The following is a 12,482-nucleotide window of genomic DNA, read 5'->3' on the forward strand; positions in this document are numbered from 1 at the left end:
GTTTTCTGTTCCTGTGTTAATTCACTAAGAGGATGGCCTCCATCGGCATCCATGTTTCCATAAACAATAAGGTTTCATTCTTTTTTTATGACTGCATAGTATTCATGGTATACATGTATCACATTTTCTTTATCCAGTCCATCATTGATTCCACCTAAGTTGATTCCTTCTTTGCTATTGTGAATAGTGCTGTGATGAACTTGCAAGTGCACGTGTCTTTTTGGTAGAACAATTTTTTTAATATATGCCCAGTAATGGGGTTGCTGGGTTGAATGGTAGTTCTAAGTTCTTTGAGAAATCTCCAAACTGCTTTCTATAGTGGTGGAACTAATTTACATTACCATCAATAGTGTATAAGCACTCCCTTTTCTCTGCAACCTCACCAATGTCTGCTATTTTTTGACTTTTTCATAATAGTCATTCTGACTGGCTATTGGTGTGAGATGGTATCTCATTGAGGTTTTGCTTTTAAGCAAAGATTTCTTATCCTTAAACAGAAGAGGAAAGTGCTATAATACAGGAAAAAACTGACAAATAGCTCTATAACATAAATAAGACTGTAAGATTAAGATCATGAAAGGCATTGTTAGCAGACTGAACAGGTAATCCACAGAATAGAAGAGGATTTTTGCAATATATATATAACTGTTTCAAATCCAAAGTCTATCGCACTGTTTAAAAGCATACTGTTATGAAAATTAAATAAATTAAGGCAAGTTTAGAGTAGCATTTGGCACATAATATGCATTCACTCTATATGAGCTATTATTATTAACACTAATCAGAACAAAGGTCTAGGACCCTCCTGTTTTGAATTTCTGTTATATTGCCAGCCTTTGTGTGTCGGGTTTTTGGTTTGGGAAAACATAATCCTATAGTAACAAGACACCAGGAAGGCAAATCTGTAGACTAGAATTCAAAATACAGGATGATTTAACAACAGGATTTGTTTTCCTGATTTAACAACAGGAAAAATAACATGTTTTCACAATATTTCAGTATTTATTATTGCTACCTACCTCTATGTGATGACAAGGTGTAAAGTAAGGAGTTATGTTAAAATCTGAATTCAGCTCAAAGAGCAAAGCATAAGGACCTCATGCCTACTCCTGCCTCCTTTCCACTGGCATCACGACCATCTCCCAGATCTCTCGGTCCTATAGGACCTCCAAGCCCCACAGAGCCTGCCATCCAGGAGGCTCTTCCATGAGGCCTCACCCTCAAGCCAGTCTGAAACTGACTGCTTTCAGAGGCACCACAGTCTCCCCATACACTTTATATTTGACATATCCTAAGTATCTCTGGAAGGAGGACCTCTAAGTTCTCATATCCACCAAAGATCTTCGAGGACTGATTCTCTTACAGTCTTGTTCTAGTCCTGCAGTCCTCATAAGCCATCTGCTATTATCAGCACCCTCTGCTCCAAGTACTTCCTTAACTCAAATGACTTCCATTTCTGTGTGAAAACTCCTCCAGAATGCTACCTTCTTGAGCTCATGATCACTCTTTCCTCTTCAACCACCCACTCTCATGGCCTTGTCTTAAATTTTGTCATCACCTGATGAGCAACTGTTCCTCTGAAGTAATAAATTTAGGCATCCCATTCTTAAACCACAAGCTCACATTCTTCCAATTGTCTATTACTCATCCATCCAAAATTTATATATTAAAGTCCTAAGTCCTAGTACCTCAGAATATGACTATATTTGGAGATAAGGCCTTTAAAGGTGTAAATTAAGATAAAACAAGGTCACACAGGTAGATCCTAATCCAATATGATGGGTGTCCTTATAAGAAGAGGACATTAGGAGATAGACATGTGTGTGTACAGAGACTGTGTGAGGACACAGTGATAAGGCAGCCCTGCCAGCCAGAGGGGTACCTCAGAAGAAGGTAAACCTGCTGACCTTTGATCTTGAACTTCTGGCATCCAGAATTTTGAGAAAATAAATTTCTGTTGTTGAAGCCACCCACCCTGTAGTATTTGTTATAGCAGATTTAGCAAACTAATAAAACCACCTTCCATAGTTCCTTCTCTTTCAGTCTGATTTGTGTTCCATGATGCATGCACCACTCTTTCTGCTTTCTTGTTCCATCATCCTTCCAGTTTGCTGGCTGGGCAAAATCTCAACCTCACATGAACATAACTTGATCTTGTCTAGGCCTGCATTTAAGCAGCTGAATGTGGTTGGAGAAGTTCACAACAGCACGTTAACTGATGAAATGTTAAAGTCGTATCTGAAATCTCAATCAGACATGCTACTTCCCTGGTTAGGTTTCTTTCCCTATCCATAGATATCCTACCCTTCCTCCTCTTCTCTTGCTCTTGACAAATTATCTTGCCTCCTTCTTCTCAATAAAAAAGGAGCCATCATACAACAATTTACTCAACCTCCTACCATCAAATCAACGCATGGCTCTGCTCTACACCCATCTTCCCTTCCTTCCCACATGTAACAAAAGCGGTATTTCAGGCTAACCCTTCCACTTCTGCTGTAGATCACATGCTTTCCCTCTACCTCAGGAACTTGCTTCTTTTGATGATCCCCTCTCTCCCATATCTTCAACCTCTTCCTCTATGCAACTCCTTCTGAGTATCATTTAAATATGAGCAAGTCTATTTCAATAAAATCAAATCTAAAATCTAACCTTCATTCCATGTGGTACATTGATTGCAAAAAATGGCCCCAATTTTTTAAAAAAATAATTTCAACTTTTATTTTTTTATTTTTAATTTTCATGGGGACATAGTAGGTATATATATTAACGGGGTACATCAGATATTTTGATACAGGCATACAATGTGTAATAATTACACCAGGGTAAATGGGGTATCCTCAACTTTTATTTTGGACTCAGGGGGTACATGCGCAGGTTTGTTAGATGGGTATATTGTGTGATGCTGAGGTTTGGCATATGAATGATTCTGTCACTCAAGTAGTGAGCATAATACCCAGTAGTAGTATTTTACCCCTTGGCCCCTCTCCACCCACACTAGTAGTCCCCAGTGTCCATTGTTCCCATCTTTATTTCCATGTGTACCCAAAAAGCTCCTATTTCCAAGGAAGAACATGCAGTATTTGGTTTTCCGTTCCTACATTAATTTGCTTAGGGTGATGGCCTCCAGCTGCATCCATGCTTCTGCCAAGGACATGATTTCGTTCTTTTTATGGCTTCATTGTATTCTGTGGTATATATGTACCACATTTTCTTGATTATCCAATCCACTGTAGATGGACACCTAATAGATTCCATGTCTTTGCTATTGTGAATAGTGCTGCAATCAACATATGAGTGTGTGTGCCTTTTTTATACAGTGATTTATTTGCCTTTGGATATATACTGAGTAATGGAATTGCCGAGCCAAATGGTAGTTCTGTTTTAGTTCCTTGAGAAATCACAGTGGTTGAACTGATTTACATTTCCACAAGCAGTGTATAAGCATTCCTTCCCTTTTCTCCATAGCTTCACCAGCATCTGTTGTTTTTTGTCATTTTAATAATAGTTATTCTGACTTTGTGAGATGGTATCTCATTAGTTTTGATTTGCATTTCTCTGATAATAAGTGATGTTGAGCATTTTTTCAAATGTTTGTTGACCACGTGTATGCCTTCTTTTGAGAAGTGTCTGTTCATTTCCTTTGCCCATTTTTTAACTTGTTTTTTGCTTTTTAAGTTCCTTATAGATTCTGGATATTAGAACTTTGTTAGATGCGTAGTTTGCAAGTATTTTCTCCCATTCTGTAGGTTTCTGTTTACTCTGGTAATAGTTTATTTTGCTGGGCAGAAGCTCTTTAATTAGGTCCCACTTGTCAATTTTCATTTTTGTTGTAATTGCTTTTGAGGACTTAGTCATAAACTCTTTGCCAAGGCCAATGTCCAGAAAGGTCTTTCCTTGGTTTTCTTCTAGGATTTTTATAGTTTGAGGTCTTACATTTAAATCTATCTTGAATTAATTTTTATATATGGTGAAAGGGAAGGGTCCAGTTTTATTCTTCTGCATATTCTTCAGTTTTATCCTTCTGGCTAACCAGTTATTCAAGCATCATTTATTGAATATGGAGTCCTTTCCCCATAGCTTATTTTTGTTGATTTTGTTGAAGATCAGATGGTTGTAGGTGTGTGGCTTTATTTCTAGATTCTGTACTCTGTTCCATTGGTCTGTGTATCTGTTTTTGTATGAGTACCATGCTGTTTAGGTTACTGTAGCCTTATAGTAGTTTCAAGTCTGGTAATGTGATGCCTCCAGCTTTGTTCTTCTTGCTTAGGATTGCTATGGCTATTCAGGCTCTCTTTTTGTTTGTTTGTTTCATATGAATTTTAGAATAGTTTTTTTCTATTATGTGAAAAATGATGTTGGTAGTTTGGTGGCAATCTGTAGATTGCTTTGGGCAGTATGGCCGTTTTAGCAGTATAAATTCTTTTAATCCATTAGCATGGAATATTTTTCCATTTCTTTGTGCCATCTCTGCTTTCTGTCAGCACTGTTTTGTAGTACTCCTTGTGAAGCTCTTTCTACCCCTTTGTTAGATGTATTCCTAGGTATTTTACTTTGTAGTTATTATAAATAGGATGGTGTTCTTGATTTGGCTCTCAGCTTGAATGTTATTGGTGTATAGAAATGCTACTGATTTTTGCACATTGATTTTGTATCCTGAAACTTTGCCAAAGTTGTTTATCAGGTCTAAGAGCCTTTTGGTGGAGTCTTTAGGGTTTTCTAGGTATCATATCATCAGTGAAGAAAGATAATTTGACTTCTTTTCTCATTTGGATGCCTTTTACTTCTTTCTCTTGCCTGACTGCTCTAGCTAGGACTTTCCTTATTCTTTACATCTACGTATGTGCTTTACAATAAGACTGTGAGTTTCTCCTACCAAGAGGTCAATCTCCTTCTCTTTAAGCTGAATTTTGGCTGACTTTGTGACTTGCTTTGGACAGCAGGCTATGACAGGGTGATGTGCCAATTCATGATGAGGCCTCAAGAGTTATTGCAGACTTCTGCTCTCTTCTAGAACCCTGCCATTGCCTTGTGAACTAGCTTGCTGGATTATGAGAGAAACATGGCCCAGTTACCTCAAACAGCCAAGCCAATAAAAAAATCAACTTCCAAAACTCTGAGTAGGCTCATCCTAGATCAGCCAGTTCTTAGCTGACTCCAAATGCATGAACGAGCATAGCCAGGCCCAGATTAACCGAAACAACCAGCTCATTCATAGACATTTGAGGGATAATAAATGCTGATTGTTTCAAACCACTGAGTTTTGAAGCCATTTGTTATACAGCAATAGCTGATACAATGGATGTCTCTTTTCATCTAATCCAATCTTTTGCCTCTTAATTCCCAGCTAAATTAATTGAAATAACATACTACTCTTTGCTTTCTTCACTTCTTTACTTCCTATTCACTCCCTTAAGTATCTTAGTCTTGCACCAGCCCTAACACTCCTCTAAGACTGTTTTTGCTAAGGTCTCTGTATCTGTCCTGTTGTTCAATTAAGTAGACACTTTTGATATAAATCTTACCAAACCTTTTATTAGCATTATGGTGATTGACTCTCCCGCTTTGGTTTTCGTGCCGAGGCAGAATACTGTTCTGACTCTCAAGTCACTCCCTCTGGGGATCCTCGACAGACTTCTCTTTGATTTTCAATGCGCTGCCATTACTTTACTGTTAATTGGGAAATGTGCCCTAGGGTTCTCTTTCCACTTTACACACCTTTCCTGGGAGATCTCATTCATTCATTTTCTTTCATAAAACTTCTATCTCTTTTACAATTTGATTTCTATTAAAAAAGAAAAAAGGCACATTATTTAATGACCACATGAGAATCACCATGCTGTGTTGTCCACCAAATTTGACTACTTCATAGGTGGTTAAGAAATAGTACATATTAAACAAGAAAATGTGAGAAAATTAAATAAATTTTCCTTGGCTTGTTAAAATTAGGTACACTTTTAGGTCACGCAAATTGTTTCTACATGATGATCATGACTAGAAATAACATTTGTTTATTTCATGAAAGTCTGAATGTGGTTAAGAGAAATAACTTGAAAATCCTGCCCAAATGTTGATTTGATAGTCCTTACATTATTGTTGTTTTTGTTTTCATTGAGACAAGGTCTCGCTCTGTTGCCCAGGCTGGAGCGCAATGGTGTGATCTCGGCTCACTCCAACCTCCGCCTCCCGGGTACAAGCAGTTCTCCTGCCTCAGCCTCCAGAGTAGCTGGAATTACAGGTGCACACCACCACGCCCAGCTAATTTTTTGTATTTTTAGTAGAGACAGGTTTCACCATGGTAGCATGAGCTACCATGCCCGGCCCATTATTATTTTTTGGTAATAAAAGTTTAAAAAATTATCCATCCCAATATTTTTGAAAACCATATCAAACAAACTCGTTTGAACTTTCCAGTGTTCCTGGTGAAGTAAATTGTGCTAGAGTACATAGGAAAACCTGCTAACCTGGCCCAGGTCAGGAGTGTGCTCTGACCTAAATGAAATTCTTGGGACTGCTTGATATTGTTATTATTGATATCTAAACTTTCCAGCTCACTGTGTCAAGATTTTCTTGATCCTTTCCCATATACAACAGCCTCTTCAGTGAGCTCCTTGGCTTTCCTGAAAATATAACCTCTTAGCAGGGAATGATGAGGCCATAGCAATCAGCTCAGTGACTCCTCATTGGCTGCCTTATTACTGATTTGCACTTAGACCAAGTACTTTGTACTAGTAATTGCAACTTCCCATCTTTTTTTTCCCCCTAAGCAAGATCCTGATTGATCTCTAATCTGTGTTTTTTATACTTATACCTGCATTACTGCCGGGTACTTTCAGGCTCACCTTGACACACAGATGACATATCCGTTCTCTGAGGCCATCCATAATCATTTGCAAACTCTGGGGAAGGGAAAAAATGTAGACTTGCACACCATCTGGGCATAACCTCTTACCTTGGTAAATATACCTTTATAATGACTAGGAAGACCTGGTTTGAATTTAGAATTCTTAGACTCTTAAGAATTAGAGTTCCATCCAAATGTAGTCACATGGGGAGAGATGACCCCAGCTCCAGGCTAAGGTCCAAGCCCTTCTCTTTTCTACTGTATTCTGTACTTACCCATACAGAGCCATGCTCATGCATAGGTAGACAGTCATCACCTCTGTGTGTGCTATCCACAGTCCTTGCAACACTGCCATTTGGCCACTTAAGGCCAGAACAGGCTCTGGAAACAAGCTTCGAGCCATTTGAACAGAAAATTCTAAGATTCCAGACACCCAGTGTGTGATGTAGAAGGAGGATATAATAATTATTTGTGCCCTCTTTTTCTCCTCTGCTCAGCTTCACCAGAGATGTGTCAATTTTATTAGTCTTTTCAAAAAATCAGCTTCGCTGATCATATCTATTTGTGTTTTCTATTTCATTGAATTATGTTCTTTATTTTCTTCATTTTGCTTTTTTAGAATTATTCTTGCTGATGCTTTTCTAATCTCATTATTTTCTTTTTTAAAATTTATTTTCCTTTTAAAATTTTTTAGAGATAAGGTCATGCTCTGTTACCCAGGCTGGAGTGCACTGGCATGATCATGGCTCACTGCAGCCTCAGCCTCGAACTTGTAGGCTCAAGCAATCTTCCCACCTTAGCCTCCAGGGTAGCCAGGACTACAAGTGTGTACCACCACACCTGACTTCTTATTAATTTTTAGCCTTTTCTATTATACACATTTACAACTTAAACTATCCTTTTAAGCACTCCTTCAATTATATCTCTCTAGGTATATAGTATTTTCTAATTTGTATTTGAATTTTTAATGACTCATGAATATTTTAGAAATGTGTTTCTTCATTTATATATGAGGATATTTTAATGAACTTTTCATTGATTTCTAGTTTAACTACATTGTTATCAGAGAAAATCCTTTGCCTTTGAAATTTGTTGAAACTTTGCTTTTTATGGCCCAGTATATGGTCACATTTTGTAAATATTTCATTTATACATGAAGAGAATATATATTCTGCAGCTGTTAGGCACAGTGTTCAATATACTTCCATTTCATCAAATTACTTAATCATGTTATCCAAATATTCTATTGCCTTAAAGATTTGTGTGTGTAATTCTTTCAGTTACAAAGAGAGAAATCTCCCACTGTGATTTTGGCTCCATCCATTTCTCCTTATAGTTCAATCCATTTCGCTTTATATCTTTTGAGGTTATATTATTAGGTACATACAAGCTTAAATTATTATATCTTCTTGGTGTATCAAGTCTTTTATCATTATGAAGTGAAATCTTTATCTCCAATAATGCTCTTTTGCCTTCATATCACTTTGTCTGACTTTAACATAACTACACCAACATTTATTTGGTTAGTATTAGCATGTTGTATTTTGTCCATATTTTTATTTTTACTCTTCCTGTTTGCCTGTTTTAGATTTTCTCTGGTAAAAGAATGTATAGTTAGATATTTTTATCCAATCTATTACTCTTTGCTTCTTAATTGCAATGCTTGGTCTGAATACATTTAATATAATTATGAATATGTTTTGGTTTAAATCCAACACTTTGTGTTGGGCTTTTTATTTATCTGATAGGACTAACATTTTGTTTTACTTACTTTCTTTTTTTGGACTAATTAAATACTTTTATCTTTTTCCTTTTTTTTTTTTCCATCTACTAGATTTGAAGCTATGTCCTCTGTTTCTATTTTGTATTGATTTTCCTAGAAAATTCCACATGCATATTTCACATATCAAAGTCTAAAGTTAATCAACATCTTCATCCTCAGACCAGAACATTAGAATATCTTACCTCCTTTTACTCACTTTGGATTTATATATTACCATTGTTTTGCATTTTAATTCTTTTTAAAACATCATATTATTATTATTATTATTACTCTATTTGGGCAACGTTCATTTATTTTTACCTACATATTTATCAATTTATTTGCCCCTTATTCTTTCAGGTTTTCCACTGGGGATCATTTTCCTTCTGCCTAAATAACTTTTTTTTATAACTTATTTAGAGTTTTCTAGAGTTGACCTCACTCTTTTTCATCAGTAAATGTCTATTTTCACCCTCATGCCATGAAATACAATTCTAGGTTGGCAATTACTTTCTTCCAAAACATGAAAGACATTCCTTCACTGTCCTTTAGTTTCCACTGATTTTATTAAGAAGCCAGTTGTACATCTAACTGCTCCTGCTTAGAGGTAATCTCTGTCTGATTTTAAACTTTGGTCTTGTCTTTAGTATTCTGTAGTTTCATATTATATTTATAAGTGTAGGTTTTTAAAATTTATCCTCCTTAAGATTCACTGGGATTCTTGAACTTTTAAATTGGTAACTTGTATCAGTTCTGAAAAATTTCACATGGTATCACCTTTTTAAAATTGTCTATGCCTCATGCCTCTTTCTTTCCTTCTCAATCTAAAATTCCAATTAATCTTAGACTGCTCACTTTAACTTCCATGTCTCTTAACTTTTCCTTTTTATTTTTAATCTCTTCATCCTTTCTCATGCTGCATGCTGGGGAAGGTCTTCTGAATGATCTTCCAGTTTTCTGTCTTCTACTACACATAATCGGCTGTTAATCTATGTGTTACTTATTTTAAAATCAACTTCATGAGGTATAATGTACACATAAAAAATGCACTCACTTCAAGTACATAGTTTTATACAAGTTTTGGCAAATAAAGATGCAGAATATTATAATATATATGAGTACGTCCATTCCAGCATTATTATGCTTATTCTTTGCCTTGTATATTTTTCTCATCTTTTTACTCTGAACATATTTATCTTTCTATAGTTAAAGTGCATTTGTGGGCCAACTGCTGTGATTCATGCCTATAATCCCAGCATTTTGGAAAGCCAAGGAGAGAGTATAGCTTGAGGCCAGGAGTTTGAGACTAGCCTGAGCAACATAATGCAACTTGATCTCTACAAAAAAATTAAAAATTAGTTGGACATGGTTGTACATGCCTGTAGTTTCAGTTACTTGGGAGGCTGAGGTGGGAGGATTGCTTGAGCCCAGGAGTTTGGAGGCTGCAATGTGCTATATTGTACTACTGCACTCCAGTTGAGTGACAGAGTGAGACCCTACCTTAAAAAAAAAAAAACAAAAACACACACACACACAGAGTAAAAATAAAGGTGCAGGTGCATTTCTTAATTTCTTACATTCATGACATTCATGTTTCTTAATTACACATAGTTTAGTCTTGCTTTTTAAAACCCAGCCTGACATTCTTTGTCTTATGAGTATTTAGTCTACTTGTATTTAATATAATTATCTGTTAGTTTGATGTATGGCTGTCCTTTTACTATTTATGTTCTCATTATTCTTATTTTGTAGAGACAGGGTCTGGATTGTAAGTGGGAGCCACTGCACCTGGCCTATTGTCTCATTATTTGTCTTGTCTGGCTTTTATTCATATTTTTTCTTCTTTTCCTGCCTCCTTTTGTATTAATGAAATAATTTTTAGTACGCCAGGGTAATCCTCTAACGACTTTTTAGTTATATTTCTTTGTATTATTTTTTAATAGTTGTTCTAGTGATTATAATATGCATTTTTAGTTTATCTCAATCTACTTATAGTTAATATTGAATTATTTCAGATAAAATACAGAAAATTTGCAACAATATAGTTTCATTTACCTCCATCCACCTTCTTTGTGCTATTTTGTCATATATATTACAACTATGTAGATCTAAATTGCAAAATTACAGAGAAATAATTTTTGTATTGTTTCACATCATCTGTTTTTTAAATGCATTAAGAAAAGTAATAGAATTTTTTTTCCAAAATGTGAGAAATTAGCATCTAGTGGATAGCAGCTAGGGATGATGTTAAACATCTATAATACAAAAGACATTCCCCCCAACGACAAAGAATTATGCAGCCAAAATGTCAACAGTAACAAGGCTAAGAAACCCTGCATTAAACTGTTGCAATCTGCTGGAAGGTTAAACAGTTTTTCTTACAAACCTGTCAATGTATCTTACATATGCTGCTTTTCATTTTTAGTCAAGTATAATGAGATTAGGCAACTTGAGTTATTACAGTGCAAGATCAAATTGCAGGTGCACAACCAAAAGAAAATGGGCAGGAGAAATGAGTTTGGCCAAGAAATACACACACATACACACACACACCCCTTTCGCCTGAAGAGCTGTATGTGTGTTGGCGGGGGGTGTTCTCTTTTGTGTGATATACTTGCTGAATTTGCAAAAGCAGCACCACATTATGCTATTTTATTAAGAACCCCTTAATGAAGTAACTAGAAACAGCAAAATAAAATAAAATGTGAGAAATTAGAAAATACAGACGCCCTACCTATTAAAAGTTATATGATGTTGTTTGTATTGAGAGAAGAATAAAAGTTTCTCATGATGGAAGTAGAAACTTAAAAAAAGGCATACAGAATATAATGGGAACCTACTCAAGGCTTTTAATATGTTCATTATTATCTTGTGTTTGGTGGCTCAGGAAATCAAATTATAAAATCCAAGATCCTGTACTAATTAATTTGTATATTACTTTTACCTACATAGTTACCATTTCTGGTATTCTTCGTTCCTTCCAGTAGATCTAAATTACCATCTGGTATAATTTTCCTTTAGGTAAAAAATTTCCTATACCATTTTTTATAGTACATATCTACTGGAAAATAATTATCTTCAGTTTTTGTTTTTTGTGTCTCTTTTTAAATCTTCATTTTAAAAGAAGAGTTTCATTCACTGGTATCGAATTCCATTTTGGCAGATATTTGTCATTCAGCATTTTGAAAACGTGAAAATGTCTTCTGGCCTCCATTGTTTTTTACAGGAAGTCAGCTGGTAATCACATTTGTTGGTCCCCTGAATGTAATGTGTCATTTTTCTTTTTGTTGCTTCTCAGATTTTCCATTCATTCTTGGGTTTTAGCAGTTTGACAATGATGTGGCTATGTATGTTTTAGTTTTTTGGTTTTTGTTTACTTAGCATTCACCCTGCTTGAGATTCTTAGTTCCTTGGATGACTTAATGTTTTTCATCTAACTTGAGATTATCTCTATGTTTTCAAATATAGACTATTTTTCATCATCCACAAGCTCCATGTCGCTTTGCAGTCATTGTTTTTTTGGTAGAAGGGTCTCCTATTAAATTCCTCATTTCGTGTGATCCTGAGCTTTAAATTTTGCCTTTTTTATATTCAGAAGCTATTAAAACTAAAGTTTAAGACATTCTGAAATAACAAGTATTTGGTGGCAAAATCAGCTCTAGTGTCCCACTACTTGTTCTAATTTCCCATTTTCCCTTAGATTTTAGCCTTGGAGCCCCTTAATATCTCATTCGCTAGCTTTAATAATTTTTTTAAGATTTCAGAGATCTTTTAAGAAATGTATTCGATTTTCTTCAAGAAATTAGTTGTTTTCATAATAAGGATTTGCCCAAATAAAGTAGTTCTGCATATCGCTAGGAATGGAAGTCTCTAATTTTA

The sequence above is a fragment of the Papio anubis genome, chromosome 4 (genome assembly GCF_008728515.1).
Source record: "Papio anubis isolate 15944 chromosome 4, Panubis1.0, whole genome shotgun sequence".
Classification (NCBI taxonomy): Eukaryota; Metazoa; Chordata; class Mammalia; order Primates; family Cercopithecidae; genus Papio; species Papio anubis.